This window comes from Aricia agestis, chromosome 11 (assembly GCF_905147365.1).
Source record: "Aricia agestis chromosome 11, ilAriAges1.1, whole genome shotgun sequence".
NCBI lineage: Eukaryota > Metazoa > Arthropoda > Insecta > Lepidoptera > Lycaenidae > Aricia > Aricia agestis.
This window is the reverse complement of record NC_056416.1, coordinates 6,661,068-6,677,749: the sequence shown is the minus strand read 5'-3', so window position 1 is coordinate 6,677,749 and position 16,682 is coordinate 6,661,068. Positions and strand designations below refer to the sequence as shown.

The 16,682-nt window shown below is 36.3% G+C and overlaps 1 protein-coding gene across 6 annotated transcripts in view; it reads left to right on the top strand.

Moving 5' to 3' along the window:
* The window catches only part of LOC121731550 (diacylglycerol lipase-beta), a 128,569-nt gene that overhangs the window by 33,846 nt on the left and 78,041 nt on the right, over positions 1 to 16,682 (top strand). The window lies entirely within an intron of this gene.

Here is a 16,682-nt window from a genome sequence, read left to right as displayed (position 1 = left end):
GTTAGACTTAAGAACTACCTTTTTCCCGACTGCGGTGTGGCCCACAAGTGTATATTCGGCGATCTCGTTTCTAATTATTTCAATTTTTCCTAGAGTATTACCCAAATAATAGAACGAATGCGAATGATCGCCGGCTGTCAGAACATAACGAAACTAAAATATATTTATCTTTTTTTTGTGGCTATTTATAGACACATTTCTAATGATTTTCGATGCCTTAAAATATTAGGGAATTTTTGATACTAATTGCATATCGGGACGCCACCGCCCACCTGGTACGATTTAGCCATTGTTCTTTGATTTTCTACAACTTTAGTCCTTATAATTTTTATTGTAAAATCAATATTTACGGAAATAACTGCAAAAAATAAGTCAAAGTATAATTTCGACCTGTTCGACCTGTATCGAGATTATTGTCAAATACAGAAAAAAAATGTAAACTTGTAGTTCATTAAATTAACCACAATTAAAATTAAGACTTCGCTGTCTGTCCGTCTGTCTGTCTCCAGGCTTCAAGAACAGTGATAGGTAGAAACTTGAAATATTATCAGATATATATTATGTATTTTGTTTTCCTCTATAACAACAAATACTAAAAACATAATATTAATATTTAATATGTGATGGGGCTCTCATATAACAAACAGAATTTTAATGGTCTTTTTTGCTCTTTATCAAAAATAGCAGCACTAAGACAATTAAAATATGCATAAAATACTTAATTGTATTTGTACTTTATAATAATTAATAATAAAATTAAAATAAAATAAATATTTAGGGGGGGCTCCCATACAAAAAGAACAAATGTTTGTCTATCTTTGCCTTATAATGGTACGGAACCCTTCATGAGCGAGTCCGACTCGCACTTGGCCAATTTTTTAATAATGATTCAGGTGTAGGTTGTGCCGTAATTGTTATAGGGTCTTATTCATGATCAGAAATATTCAGTTTTATCCAGTCGCTTGGGTCCCGGTACATTTACCATAGGTGTAGGAGCTTAAATATAATATTGATTTCTAAAAAGAGTCATAAGGATCAAATATTTTGTAGGAAATTTAATGACCTACAACTTTGTTTCTACATTATTTTCACTAAATTCGATAATAATTGACATTACAAGTGAAATTATACTTTGACTTGTTTCTTGCATTTATCTCCGTAAATATTGATTTTACAATGAAAATTATAAGAACACAAATTTAGTGCTTATCATTTTCGTAAAAAATAAAGGAGATAATATTATAATGTTTAAAAATGATTTGATCTTCAAACCAATATGGCGGCTAACGCCCACGTCAGATTTGGTCGAGTTTTTGAATTTAAACTATTCATGACCCCACCCTAAACATAAGTGCAAAAAAAATCTGACTATAACTAATTTCAGATTCCCATACAAGGCTGAACTAACTCTACTCGGCTATCATTATGATATGATACAAGATAACTGCAAATAAGGAAAAAACGAAAATCGACAGAAAAGGATGGCAATTTTCGACTGTTTTCATTCAACGGAAACCAACGCACCCTGCCAATTAGATCTATCGATTCAATCTGAAATAATCTCCTTTCACGGCTCAAGACATTACACAAATTAAAATAAGTTCCTTCACCTCGAAAGTCAAAATAACATTTCGTAAATCTGTCGTTTCCCCATTCTTTTTTACAAGCGAAAAAGTTTATTTAATTTTGAAGAAGGAAAAACTTCGTGGTTGGATCGTTAGTTCATTAATCGTCACCGCACCTCTCGGGCATGTGAAATCCTTTCGTAATATTATGTTTTAAATTACAAAATCCGCCGAAATTGGGACCGTGAGACGACGTACGTAAAAATTTCGTGCGTGAAAATCATTCAACAAGCGAGCGAGACAAGGTTAACAATATTTAGTATGTTAATATGATCATTGATCAGTTACGATATTTATAACCGTTCGAATGTGACACTCCGATTGGCCAGTGCCAAGCTTGGCAATATTGAATAAAATTCGTCCTCTAATCGCAAATGAAAAAGTACGATGGCATCGAACGTTATTTTGATTGAATACGCTTAAAAAATATAAGGAATTTAATAAAACGGGAATGCGTCTAATGGCGGCTCTCGACATAGGCGAACGCGTTGGCCAACGCGTCTGCAGACGCGTTGGCCCAATGTGTAGAACGGGCGTTCACGCGTTGGCCAACGTCTAAATACCTACGGCCAACGCGCGAACGCCCGTTCTACACATTGGGCCAACGCGTCTGCAGACGCGTTGGCCAACGCGTTCGCCTATGTCGAGAGCCGCCATAAGTGCCATATTGCCCAACTGAGAATTTTTATTAGAGGAATATGGAAATACCCTAGTAAACGAATGATTCTGCTTGGAAAAGTCGAAAGCAGAAATTTTGACTTTGGTACGTTATTTAGACTAATTAGGAGATAAACATACTAAAAGTCCTGACCCCTCAGAGGTGAGCCCGAGGGAGAGGGGGGGCAAAGAAGGTCCCGTTTTTTGGTTTTTTGCTTACTCATCAAAAACGGTGCTTCGTACGAAATTCTTTTGTACTACATAATAAAAGCTAATTAAATTCTCTATAACTTTGTTCTTTACATTTTGTATCTATCTCCAATCATTGCCTCGCTATGAGCTTCTTGTTTTTTAGGGTTTCGTACCCAAAGGGTAAAAACGGGACCCTATACTGAGACTTTAATGTCTGTCCGTCTTCCTGACCGTCTGTCTGTCCATCTGTCTTCCCGTCTGTTTGTCTGTCTGTCTGTCCGTCTGTCTGTCCTTCTGTCTGTCCGTCTGTCTGTCTCCGGCTATAACTCAAGAACGATAATAGCTAGAGAGTTTAAATTTTCAGAGATGGTGTATTTCTGTTGCCACTATAACAATAAATACTAAAAACAAAAGAAATTAAGTATTTTAGGGGGGCTCTCATACAACAAACTTGATTTTTTTTGCAATTTTTTGCTCGATATCTATCATGGCATAAGGTAGGCTGAAATGTTCACAAAATACTTAGTTCTATTTATACTTTAATAATTAAAAATAAAATTTAAATAAAATTAATAATTAATAATTAATTTTTATTTTTCAAAGAAAGAGGGGCGATATGCCCAAACTAATGTAGCACTTTGAGACATACACCAAATGAAAGGGCTTGAAAAGTTGAAACATTTTATTGTATGACGAAAAATCTCTAAACCATGGGAGAAAAAAGTTAATAAGGGTAGAAGGTAAGAAAAATCATATAAAACACCCTATATTATTGCATCAATTTATAGTGTTGCTGGTAAGGAATGACTTCTGAAAAGTAATCGTATATGGCTAACTTGAGGAAAGTGTTGTATTTTAGTATATTGTTTCTTATTTTTAAGAAGTGTACGGGAAAATAATAAAACCTTAAAAATCTAACCTTTCCTGGATTTAACCGTACATCGTTACCTTGGAGAATTTGTTTATAATAAGCAATACTAGCGAATGGTGCAATAATACAGGATGTTTTATTTTTCTTAAGAAATAAAAAAACAACCTTTATTATTGCACCATGCGCTAGTTTTGCTATTTATAAACAATTTCTCCAAAGTGATATTAAACGAAAAAATCAGGCAAAGGTTCGATATTCAACATTTTATTGTTTTTTATACGAGAAAAAGCAAGTTTGTTGTATGAGAGCCCCCCTAAAATATTTAATTTATTTTGCTTTTAGTATTTATTGTTATAGCGGCAACAGAAATACATAATCTCTGAAAATTTCAACTCTCTAGCTATTATCGTTCTTGAGTTACAGCCTGGAGACAGACAGACGGACATACAGAAGGACAGACAAACGGACAGACAGACGGACAAACAGACGGACAGACAGACGGACAGACAGATGGACAGACATATGGTCAGGAAGACGGACAGACATCAAAGTCTCAGTAATAGGGTCCCGTTTTTACCCTTTGGGTACGAAACCCTAAAAAACACACTTTTGAAAATCGGCCAATTTTAGAAGCTCATAGCGAGGCAATCATTGGAGATAGATACAAAGTGTAAAGGACGAAGTTGTAGAGAATTTAATTAGCTTTTAATAAGTAGTAGAAGAGAATTTCGTACGAAGCACCTTTTTTGATGAGTAAGCAAAAAACCAAAAAAAGGGGCCTTCTTTACCCCCCCCCCCCCCCCCCCCCCCCCCTCCCTCGGGCTCACCTCGGAGGGGTCAGGACTTAGTATGTTTATCTCCTAACTACTCTTAACAAAGTAGCAAAGTTAAAATTTCTGCTTTCGACTTTTCCAAGCAGACCCCCATTTTGGGCATTCGTTTACTAAGCTAAAAAGCTAAGCTAAAGCTTCATAGCTTTTGAACTATGTGAGAAACGATGCAAGATGGATCACTGACCCAACGTCCGAGCAACCCCAATAGTATAATAGTACATTGTGACTAATAAGGCTTGTAATATAACGTAGATAAGATGAGATGTCATAAAATTACATGTGATTGAGATATGAGATAAATTTAATGATGCACCTGTGTTCTAAGATTGTAATTTGTAACTAAAGAATAAGATACTTACATTAATTGACAGTGTAAGGTATTTTAATCAAAGCCAGAAAGATAGAAGATGAGAAAGCTAGGTCTTTAATTAAATGCTGATAAATCATAATCGAAGAGGAAAATTCACATTAAAAGGAATAAAATCAATTGGCCAATTTAAAATTGTGGTCTCGTTTCATCCAGTAGATATAACTAATATTTCATGAGCTCTAAACTTTAGTAGGCAGTGTCATAAAATACCATTCAGCCGATATTGCGAGAATAATGTCTTTTTGACGATTCCCTTCTCGACCGCGGATGGTTTTATTAAATACTAGCGACCCGCCCCGGCAACGCACGGGTACAAAATATATAGTCACTGAAAAAATGATTAAAATCGATAGCCTATGATCCTTCACGTGCTCTACTTATTATCTGTGCCAAATAACATAAAAATTGTTCCTCTCAAATAATTTCCCCCGTTTTTTCCATATTCTCTAATTAGTCTTAGCGTGATAAAATATAGAGATTCCTCAATAAATGGGCTATCTAACACTGAAATAATTTTTCAAATCGGACCAGTAGTTCCTGAGATTAGCGCGTTCAAGTTAGCCCTTTCAAATAAATTTCCCCGTTTTTTCCACATTTTCCTCAATTTCTTCGCTCCTATTAGTCTTAGCAAGATAAAATATAGCCTATAGCCTTCCTCGATAAATGGGCTATCTAACACTGAAGAATCATTAGAGTCCGTTGCGTAGTTTTAAAGATTAAAGGGAACAAAGGGACATGAGGGAAAAAAAGCGACTTTGTTTTATAATATGTATAGAATACGCTCTTTTACTGATCTACCAAGTGGTAATAAGAAGTATTAGAAAAAGAATAATATCTTAATTTTGCTTATTCTAATACTTGCGTAGTTTTATTTTTGTAGAGCTAGATATCATATCTTTCTACAATATAGTGGAAGGTCTGCAATAAAAATGAAGCATTTGAAGTCAGAATGCAGGGCCGTTGTACATTAAAAATATATATCTTTCCGCTCTACTGACAAACCATAGACTTATAATATATACTAGCATTATAGGTTTATGTGACAAACGGAAAACTATGTTATTAATGATTTTTGTATATTGATTAAATGGAAGGTCCAGGACATAAACACAAGAGTCGTGCAGACGCATAATCGATCATGAGTGTTTAAATACTATGTATTAGTCATCTAATGTAAATACATAGTTGTGCGAGACTTTTTATGTGACAAAAGAAAATAGGTTCATCAATAACATACAGTTTTTTGTTACTTGTTATGATAAATGGCGTTTTTGATGAATTTGTTACCGTCATATTTGCTACCGCAGAATATTTTACTTGTCTCTACATTTCATATGAAATATTACTCGGATAATCTGTTTACTTGCCTGTTTCTTGGTGGGTTGGTTGTGTCGCCAGGATCAACGTTGGTTACCACTGTTGATCCTGGCGACACAGGGGTTGCAGTGGTGGGAAATGGGAATGTGTATGTGGTGGGCCTTTTGCCCATTTGTTGCCCGTTTCATATTATTAACATATTAGTAAACAATCTCATAACTTGCTTGTAACAACATCATAATAAAACGTATCTTTAGATTTTTATCGCAGCGCCTTTAGTAGTCTTAAAATTTTGAGGAAGAATTATACTTAGTATTATTACAACAAGGTTGGAAGGCTAACGGGTTTCTAGTGTGAAGTTGGCCCAATCTTTAACACTAACTTCTTAGCCTTTTAGTCTCAAGGCAAGGAATACATGATAATCAAGTTTCTCAAGCCTAAATAATCAGATACTGTGTCTGATTAAGCCGGTTTTAATGTTTCTAGTTCGTTATGATCTAGATTAGATGTATATTGAAAGCTAATGCTTTTTATTAGCATCATGCTCTAGTTGTTACGAAGACATACAGTTTCTTATGAAAGTGATAAAGTGATACGTAAGTGAATCTTCGTTCGCGTACAATATTTATTGTTCCATGATGATCAACTTTATAATTCAACTAGATGCAGTTGCAATGTGCGGCTCAGGCCTCAGCACACTACACTGTTGCCCATGACTTTGTCTACGTCAATTAGGCGCAGCGCAGACGACACACTATCCGTGACGCACTTTTTAGTCCGTGGAAATAGAACGTATGCAGTAACGCACACGACGCACAGCGCAGACGTGTGCGTTACTGCATATAATTGCATAGGTTCTATTTTCACGGACTAAAAAGTGCGTCACGGATAGTGTGTTGTCTGAACTGCGCCTTATCGTTACAACGATTGTTTATTTATTATTTTAGTTTTAAATGTGATTAAAAATTTTTTAAACGCAATTGTCCGCGGTTGCTAAATTTTTCTCTGATGTTTTGCTCCTATTGCTCGCAACGTAATGTTATGTAGCTTTTAAAACTTTCCTGATGATCTAGCAGTTCCTGAGATCAGCATGTTAAAACAAATAAACATATTACAATCAATAATATTAAGTATTTCAATTATCCTTGGTGCGAAAAGCCTATATACAAAGATAGCCAAAAAAAGATACGGGCGAAGAGTCCATAGACGGCCCCAAATTACATAAATTAAAAAAAAAAAACAAAATATAAACGTGAATTACTTTTCCCCATTTTTCTAAATTTTCCTCTGGTTCCTGACTCTTATTGGTCACAGCGTGATGTTATGTAGCCTATTATTCTTCGGGTTTGAATCACAAACACATTTAAATCAGAAAAAATGGCCTATTAGAAAAAAAAAAAGATTATAGATGTAGATTCATAAGATTGTGATTTGTGCAATCAAGTTGATACTGTATTAAAAACCGTTGAAATAGAAACGGTGGACCGGTGGATTAATTTATATCCCACTCATTAAAAAACTGGCAATCGTTCGACAACAGTCGATAACATTTTTTGTTCATTGTTTCGTTATCATTACGAGCTATTGGCATATAAATGCTACTTGAAGACGGGTTCGTGATCGTCGACGTTATCACACTTATCTGACCTCAATACTTTCCATGAGTTTACTGAAGACCGGTGAAGTGCCTACTGCCTAGTCAACTTCCGCAAGGAGATCGTTTGACCCGTGTTTCTTTCTAATTAAATAGAAACGGTTTTCCTATTTAAAAGAAATTCCTTTGTTTTGATCTTTTTCCATTAAGGGCGATTGGACCGTCGAGGCGACAACCTAGTACTCCTCAGCTTAATAATCTTATAGATCTTACAAAATTTAGTCGTTAGATTTGATTCTCTAGATCTAACTCTCCAAGGTCTTGAGTCTCTTATGTAGCGCTTTGTCAATCAATGTCTTCTTCCCTCTCCTACTGACTCAAACCTGCTAGTCTGGTTGTGGTTCACCTGAGTTGTGACATAACCTCTAAATACATAACGTAAAGGTCACCGTGACCGAACATAATACGTTGTGAAACCGAACACCAGGTATTAACGTGATTATACCATATCGGATCATGAAGCGAGACGTTCCAGTATCGTGTCGATACTCGAACAGTCTAGAAATTTCGATATGGAAACAGGGATGAGATAAAAAGTCTATCTGGAAAATGTTCCATATCGAATTTTCTAGACCAAAGCCTAGAAATTTCGGCACGATGAAATCTGGCATATTTTTGTTTCAATCATAGTTATTTAGATAATGCGTTTTTATAATGATTTTACCCGGAGACCCTAAAATCTAATGATGAGCGTTAGTGATAACTGATAAGGCAGATTGGACAAATATCCTGAAACTTTATAAACTCTTATTTATTCGATAGAAGCCTATGAATTTTATAAATAAAGCAATCTATTATGCTCTAGCCTGCTTTTATCCTTAACGCTTTTTCTCCTACTTTTTGCCATTATCGTATTTTTCTTGAACCAAATATAGATATGTATAGCATGTGTAGCTCAGTTTACTCACGTGGGCGACCCTACACGGTGCTAAGTGCTTTATTTCCAATATTTTCCTAGAGAGAAACGTTATTTCTATGAATAGTGCTAGGATTAAGCGAAAAACGCCTCTACTTAATGTATTATTTCCATTGTTAGACAAGAACTAAGAACATTAAAACCTTTTAAAAAGAAATATTTATTTGAAAAAAAATAATCTAGTTACTTACTTTATGTCTAGCTTTATAAACTACTAGCTGTCCCGGTGAACTTCGTGTCGCTTAAAAACCTTCCCTGGACTTCTACGAATATTTTAAGACTAAAATCAGCCCAATCCGTTCGGCCGTTTGCGAGTTTTAGCGCGACTAACACATTTGTAAATCCATTTTTATATATATAGATATAAGATATATATAGATTTTCTTGAATTTGGACTGATCCATTGGTACTAAAATGAACTTGATATTATAGTGAGTAGAGTAGTAGAGATTTAAGTAATTAATGTCCATGTCCGTGAAAAGGCTTACTAGTTTTCATATTTTTTTCACATGTACACTCGTACCCATTTGCGAAATATTTAGGCTAGCGACCTTAAAAGAAAACGAGTCGATATCCACTGACGTACAAACAAACAAACATCCGTGGCGATGGCGATTGTGTATTTTCCGATGTGAGTCATGCGCGGGCGCATCGCGGTTTGCAGATAAAATCGATGTGCCATACAACCGCATCGTAGTTCGTAGTGATAGTACTGTTGATATTTATAGCACACAAGCTAATTATTATTTATGAATTCACGAATAGCCTTGTGGCTGTGTGTCACAAGCTTTCGTTTTTCACACTATGAGATATTATGTATGACGCCCGCATCTTCGTTGCCCCATAATTCTTTTAACGCGCTAGAATTATTGTTTATCGTATGAGAAACTTTTTGACCTTTCCTGGGACTCGAAGTATCATCATAACCAGCTAAATCTGTTTAGCGGTTTTGGCGTGAAGAGATAACAGACAGACAAAAAGACAGACGTGACGTTTAGACGTGGGAGAGCCATGCTTCGGCACGAATGGGCCGGCTCGACCGGAGAAATACCACGTTCTCACAGAAAACCGGCGTGAAACAGCGCTTGCGCTGTTTCACGCCGAGCGAGTGAGTTTACCGGAGGCCCAATCCCCTACCCTATTCCCTTCCCTACCCTCTCCTATTCCCTTCCGTTCCCATCCCTACCCTCCCCTATTACCCTATTCCCTTTTAAAAGGCCGGCAACGCACCTGCAGCTCTTCTGATGCTGCGAGTGTCCATGGGCGACGGAAGTTGCTTTCCATCAGGTGACCCGTTTGCTCGTTTGCCCCCTTATTTCATAAAAAAAACACTTTCGGAGTTATAATATTAGTAATACCATCTACCAAGAAAAGGTATCGATTCTTTTCAAAAGGGAGTAAAACAGAGATTGAATGTTGGTTTTCTAAAAAATCTGGAAATAATATTCTACTGGAATAGCCTTTCCTCGCGCCTCGCCGGCAAAGGCGCATGAGGAAACTAGTAAGTACATAATATTATGTTATCTTATACATATTAAACAAAAATGATTTTTTTTGTTAGTCTCGCTAAAACTCCAGAACGGCTGAATTGATTTCGCTAATTTTAGTATCGGAATATTCATGGAACCTTCAAGGAAGATTTAATTGTTATTCTGTGTTTAAAGTGTTTAAACAAAGGCAGCTGTCAGCTTCCGAATCAGTTATATTAAGCTAATGCAATTCTGCTGTAGAGGTTATTCTCGTTGCATTTGGAGCTCCAGCTTAGCGAGATTAAATTAGTTTGGAGCCCGCGGGAAATCACGAAATGAAATAAAAAAAACACCAGAATTATATTATGATGAAATAATAAGTACTCGTTTTAAAAATATTAATTCAGATTGAAATACACAAATTATTTAAATTTTAACACGCGTTATGTAAATTAGGTACCTCGACGTTCTAAGGGAACTCTATGGAAGCAGGTGCCAAAAAAAATGGTTTTATATTTCATATTTGAAGTAATCTTTAATCCTATTCTTAAATAGTTAACTAACTCATTCTTTGAGTTATCTCACGTTGAACTGGAGATCGACATTAAGATGTAACCTCGCTGGAAGTCAATGTCAAAAGGTCAAGATCTAAGGTCAAAGGTTAAGTTCGTTTTAACAACAATTTAACTAACATTAGATATGAAGGCTAGTTTCATGAGCCTTATTTAGCTCCATTTTTAGGCTTCAACATTTTTCGTTGGACACGGCTGCACTTAGAGACATTTAATAATGAATAATGATTAATGATTAAACTTCAATTTCATGAGGAGTTTCACAGATAATGTATGGGGCTTATATCAAAATCGTCATTTAGTTACAGTTATGTACATAATTTATATTCGTCTATGATTGAGGCAGTTAATCTTCTAATGCCTATATTCGTCTCCATTGCACTACAAAACAATGGATAAGCCCTAGATCGGTATTTTCTCCCAATGCCTCCAGCACGATAATTTTCATACTCGCAGCCATTGTTGAAGAAGATGATCTTGAATCTTCTTACATGTATAAGATTCGGGGGGGATAGAAAAGTTGTGTCGCCAGTCCGCAACGTGTACCTACTACCAACTAACTTACTTACCATTTGTTCCTGTATGATACCTTATGTACAAAGATATAGTGACTAGATTGACGACCTCTGTGGCTCAGTGGTGAGCGCGTTGGTAGCTCAAGCCGGGGGTCGCCGGTTCGAATCCCGCCGACGGAACAAAAAGTTTTCAATGTTGCCGGGTCTGGATGTGTATTAAATATGTGTATGATATAATAAAAATCTTAAATATACGTATACGGTATAGTATAAAAGTATTAAATATATTTCCGTTGTCTGGTACCTGTAACACAAGTCCTTTAGGTACTTAGCACGGGGCTACACTGACGTGCTGACGTGGTGTGAAGCGTCCATAGATATTTAAAAAAAAAAGAAAAAAAAATCGTGCTGGCAATTGCCAACTGAAACTTATACTATAGAAAGACTTATACATTGAGTCTGTAACTGACGTTAACCCACTGCCATGTCAGTGCACTGCCATAGTGTAAATTGATTTCAAGTCAGCAAAGTACACTGACTCAACGTAAATCTGCATTTACACTATGGCAGTGCCAGGTCAGCACTGACATATCAGTGGACTGACATCAGCTGTTACTGACTCAATGTAAGTCTGCCTTTGTACTCGACATGCGCTACCCTGTAGTGTACAGTTTGATACTGTCACTGTTTGTATCAAGATGTGATCCATCGTTCGTGAGATCGACAAACACGAAAACGATTACAGCAACTGTCAGGGGAAACCTGTTGCTATTTGACAGCCGTCAGCAATTTCAGACAGGTCGCACTTGAGCGTGGGACCGAGGAAGATCGCCAGGGTTGCCACCCGCCCGAAAGTCTCCAACACAAGTAAAAACGGCAACTAAAACACTCTTTACCTATCACGATTCTTGAGATACAGCTTAGTGACAGAAGGATAGACAGACAGGCAGCAAGGTCTTAGTAATAGGATCCCGTTTTCATTTGAGGTTCCGCATTACTCATAGGGCACGGAATCTTCAAAAAAATCTGCACTGCAATAAATTTTGATATGTAAACACTGTAAACATCGATTTATCTCTTAACGACACTTCTCAAGCTAAAATCCGTCAAGCGGCAAACCATTCAGGCTGCAGAGCCTATGTCAAACAAACTTATACTCTCGAAAAACAAAACCCTTCTAGCACAGTCGTGTAAACATAAATTATCTGTAAGATCATAACAGTACAGAAGCGTCATCCCTGGCCGTGACCCAGGATCTTCGTAATTGGCTTAAGTTAAAAATAGAATTTCATCGGATAGGCCGTTACGTGATACCACGTAATAGGTGGCTTATTAATAGGGTGATATTATGTTTAAAGATACCGCAGTGTATTGATGAATAAAGATGGACGATGTGGTAGCCGGTAGGGCTGGTAGGGTTGGTGGGGGCACTCGCCCGATGTCAGACGGACGGACACTTCCTAGTTCCTTACACTTCCTTACCGACCATGGCACGGAGAGAACGTCTTGAGTTCTTGACTCTTGAGTAAACAGTATCGGTATTCTGTGTTTAATTCACTCGCCCTACATGTGTCTACATTGCACAGATACCAACAACCAGTAGAACCTCCTGCATAGCTAGCACAAGCACGTAGACAAACGAAAGAAACTAAATTTTGACAGTTTTACCGGAAAAACATTGGAGTAAAAGTTTCTTTCCTATCTCGATATCTTTCGCTTTTGAAAATCTATAAGTCAAGCATGACGATCCGCTTTTGACATTTAGTTTCTTGATTCTGTTTTTATTTTTATTATGGCACTTGGCTATAAAACCATGGCCAGTGTCGAGTAAATGGCGGCAAATTCAAAAAATCGATGTATAGCAACCCTGTCTATAGCCGGAATTATAGTTTTGATCTACAAACTACGAATAATAAAGTTCGTTAGTTTTTATTATTCGTATTTCGTAGATCAAAACTATAATTCTGGCTATAGACAAGGTTGCTACACGTCGATTTTTTGAATTTGCCGCCATTTACTCGACACTGGCCATGGTTTTATAGCCGAGGTGCCATAATTAAAAAAAAGAACCAAGAAACTAAATGTAAAAAAAAAATAATTGCCGTTGCTATTAGTTGCTATGGAAAGAGTTTCTTGTCTTTGTCCACTGAAATATGATCCATGCTCGGGAATAAGTTAAGTAGACATGGGAAAGAAACTGCCATTACTTTCTTCCGAAGAATCGACTGGGAAACCCCGTGCTAGCTACGCTGCTTTTTGGAAGTCGGAAGAAATTTATACTTACTAACTAGCTGTCCCGGTGAACTTCGTGTCACTTTAAAACCTTCCCTGGACTTCTACGAATATTTTAAGACTCAAATCAGACCAATCCGTTCAGCCATTTTCGAGTTTTAGCGCGACTAACACATTTGAAAATTCATTTTTATATATATAGAAAATAATAATAATGAGGTTTATTTGCCACTATAAACACGGTACATATTTACATAATAATAAGCTATTTACTAAATAGTAAATAGCTAGTACCTACCTATTGTATGATTTCCAAAGGTTTTCTTAGCTTGAAAAAATCTTCAGGGTTGTCAAAGAACACCTCAAAATTAAAATATTAATAACAGTTGATACAAAGTTGGTTTCTGTACCAACAGCAATATTGTGTCTAAATAGAAATTGTAATTTGTAGGTAGGTAAATCTTAGCAGTTTGAACGAATAACTTTAAAATTTTTGTTTGTCTGGGAGTTTGAGAAAACAACCGTTACTTATATTTTGAAGTGTAATTTAGCAAGTTTCGGAATAGTCCGTGGGAGGTTCGCCAGGGCTGCGTGGGCGGCTGCCTAGCCCCAAGCTTTAAGCTACTAATGCGTTTTGTGGCTACTGGCTAATCTATACCAGATTGCACCAGAGGCGTGATTAAAGTTGAAGTTAAGGTTAAAGTTATGGTTATAGTTAAGGCTAAATTTAGCTTTAACTTTAACCTTAACTTTGATGACCGGAGAAATTGACAGATGACAGCTGGTCCAACAACAACAATTCATTTATAACCCCCGACACACCTTAACAACAATTATGGACTAAAATATTACTTTACACAAGTTAGGAATTATTTGAACTTAAAGGCAGTTAATATTATTTCATTACTTTTTAAAGTTGTTTGGCGGGGTTTTTTTTTAAATTTCTTAATTTAATTTTATTTCATACTTTTTAAACTTGTGTTGTTTAAACCAACACAAGTTTAAAAAGTGCAGAATAATTCCTATCAACACAATTATATTCTCATAATTACCATATTCTATCAATGTTCTTTTCGATGAGGCCGTTAATATGAGCCCAAACATGAAACCTCCACTTTGGGTTCATACGAGGCTCGGTTCCTATAGAATCTAGGCGATGCTGCAGCAGCAGCATGTAAATATTTACTGTTTATCTACTTCTTACTGGTTGTCGCAATTAAAATGAGCCCAGACACGAAACCTCTGCTCTAAGTTGGCGAGGAGTTGGATATCCTATTGATTACCAGGTGATGCTGCAGCACCAGGTCAACTTTCCATTATTATGTGTACTTATACGTATATTGTATATTTACAAATGTCACGAACTAGAATGAAATATAAAACCCATCAAACGACTACAAGTTGCCAACGGCCTTTCATGAACCAGATAAACCCTGATTGTTCAGCACTGAACAGGCTGATGATGATGAATTATATCTAAGGACACTCTCGATCATGTTAGCTTTTAAACAAAAAAAACTAGATCAAAATCAGTCCACCAGTTTGGATGCTACGATGCCACGGAGAGATACACACACAGACAAACAGACAGACAGACAGACAGACACGTCAAACTTATAACACCCCTCTTTTTTGTCGGGGGTTAAAAAGAACAATTCAAGACGTGAGTGGATGAATAGGGTAAGTAACATGAAAAAACTTCCCGTTTTTTTGTTTTAATGGAGGCTTTAGGGCCGAAAAAAATATTTGAAATAGAAAAAGTATGGATTATATGTGTACCCAGATATATTAGCTTGGTTATGAAGTAGATAAGTCACAAGTTTTATTAAGATAATTAGGGAAAAAATGAGTTATTGTCCGTATCTTACGAAATGTTACTTGTTTGATACTTCCACTCACGTTTTCATTATTTTATTCATTCACAGAGCTAAGTCTCTACCGTTTAGTTTTACATAATAAGCCGGTGCTGGTGTCAGCACAAGGGCAAGGGCGAAGCTCTCAAAGAAAATAGAAATAATGAATAGAAAGTAGAAACTGGACACAGCTGTTCAAATAACAAAGGAGAGGTTTAAAACAAACGTTTTTAATTAAATGTCAAGCCTTTTTGTGTTTTGGAACAATTAAAATAGCCTCAGACAAACGCTTCTCTGACCGCCACTTTATTCGCATAAAAAATCTAAAGACTAAAGCCATACTAGTAAGTAATATTATATTATTGTAAATGCGAAAATGTGTCTCTCTGTCTATCTGTATGCCTGTCTGTCTGTCAGTTACCTTTTCATGCCGAAACCGCTGAACCGATTTTGCTGAAATTTGGTATGGTGATACTTTGAGTTCCGGGAAAGGACATGGGATACTTTTTATCCCGGAAAAATGTACGGATCCCGCGCGATTAACGAGTTTTGGCACAACGGAGTTGCGGGCTTCGTCTAGTCTAAATTAAAAATACAATGGATTTGTCTGGGAGTGACAGAACTCAGAAGTGAAAACGAACCAACAGGAGCATACGTCATACATCTTAACCGCGCGGTAGAAAAAGAGGGGATATTACTTTCTCTTCTTCGCCATGTCTGCGGTACTGCGGTCTACTCTCCCTCCGTCTTACGAATTTTTGATCAGGTCACGTGTCCACACGTCTGGTTATCATTTTATTATACTATACCCGTTCCAAAAATGCATACGCCAGTAAATAAGTTTAAACTCCAAAAATGGAGTCATTTGAAATTAAAAACATTGAACTATAGTGAATACACTTCGTTGGTACAGGCACAGAATATACATATATTAGTAGTACCAAGGTACAGGCTACATTGCAATATTATTGTTTTGACTACAAGTTCAGTACTCACTCACATCTTCACAAACATTTCAATAAATAAAAACCTACGAATAATAAAAACTAAGGAAAAGTAACTCCGTCAAAAAACATGCTCCACAATACTTATCTAGTACACATTTCAATACATTTGCAATATTTAGGTGACCTCGAGCGGTACGGTGACAGATCAAAAGGAACCAAATTTAAAACGGTAATAGTACTCGTATGGGTGTTACGAACTTACGATTCCTTAGTTTTTATTATTCGTAGATAAAACTTAATTTATGCAACGTACAACAATAAACTTATTTTATACTAGCTGTTGCCCGCGACTTCGTCCGCGTGGACTTCAGTTTATAGCGCGCGATGTCAATAAAATTGGTGTCAAAAGCTTTTATAAAAAAACCCTGGTACACCTTAAATCAAAACAGCTGTGCAGTGTGCACGTAATATTTCATTTTTTTAAATTAAACTTTATATTTTTTGCCAAATTTTAAAGCTTATTTAGCCTATTTATCATTGATAAGTCACTATATAATATAAAGTACTGACTTATTAACTAACGTAAAAAAGAAATAACGAAAAAAAATCGAAACACGAACGTATGATGATACCAGTGATACCACCTCTTATAGAAAGAT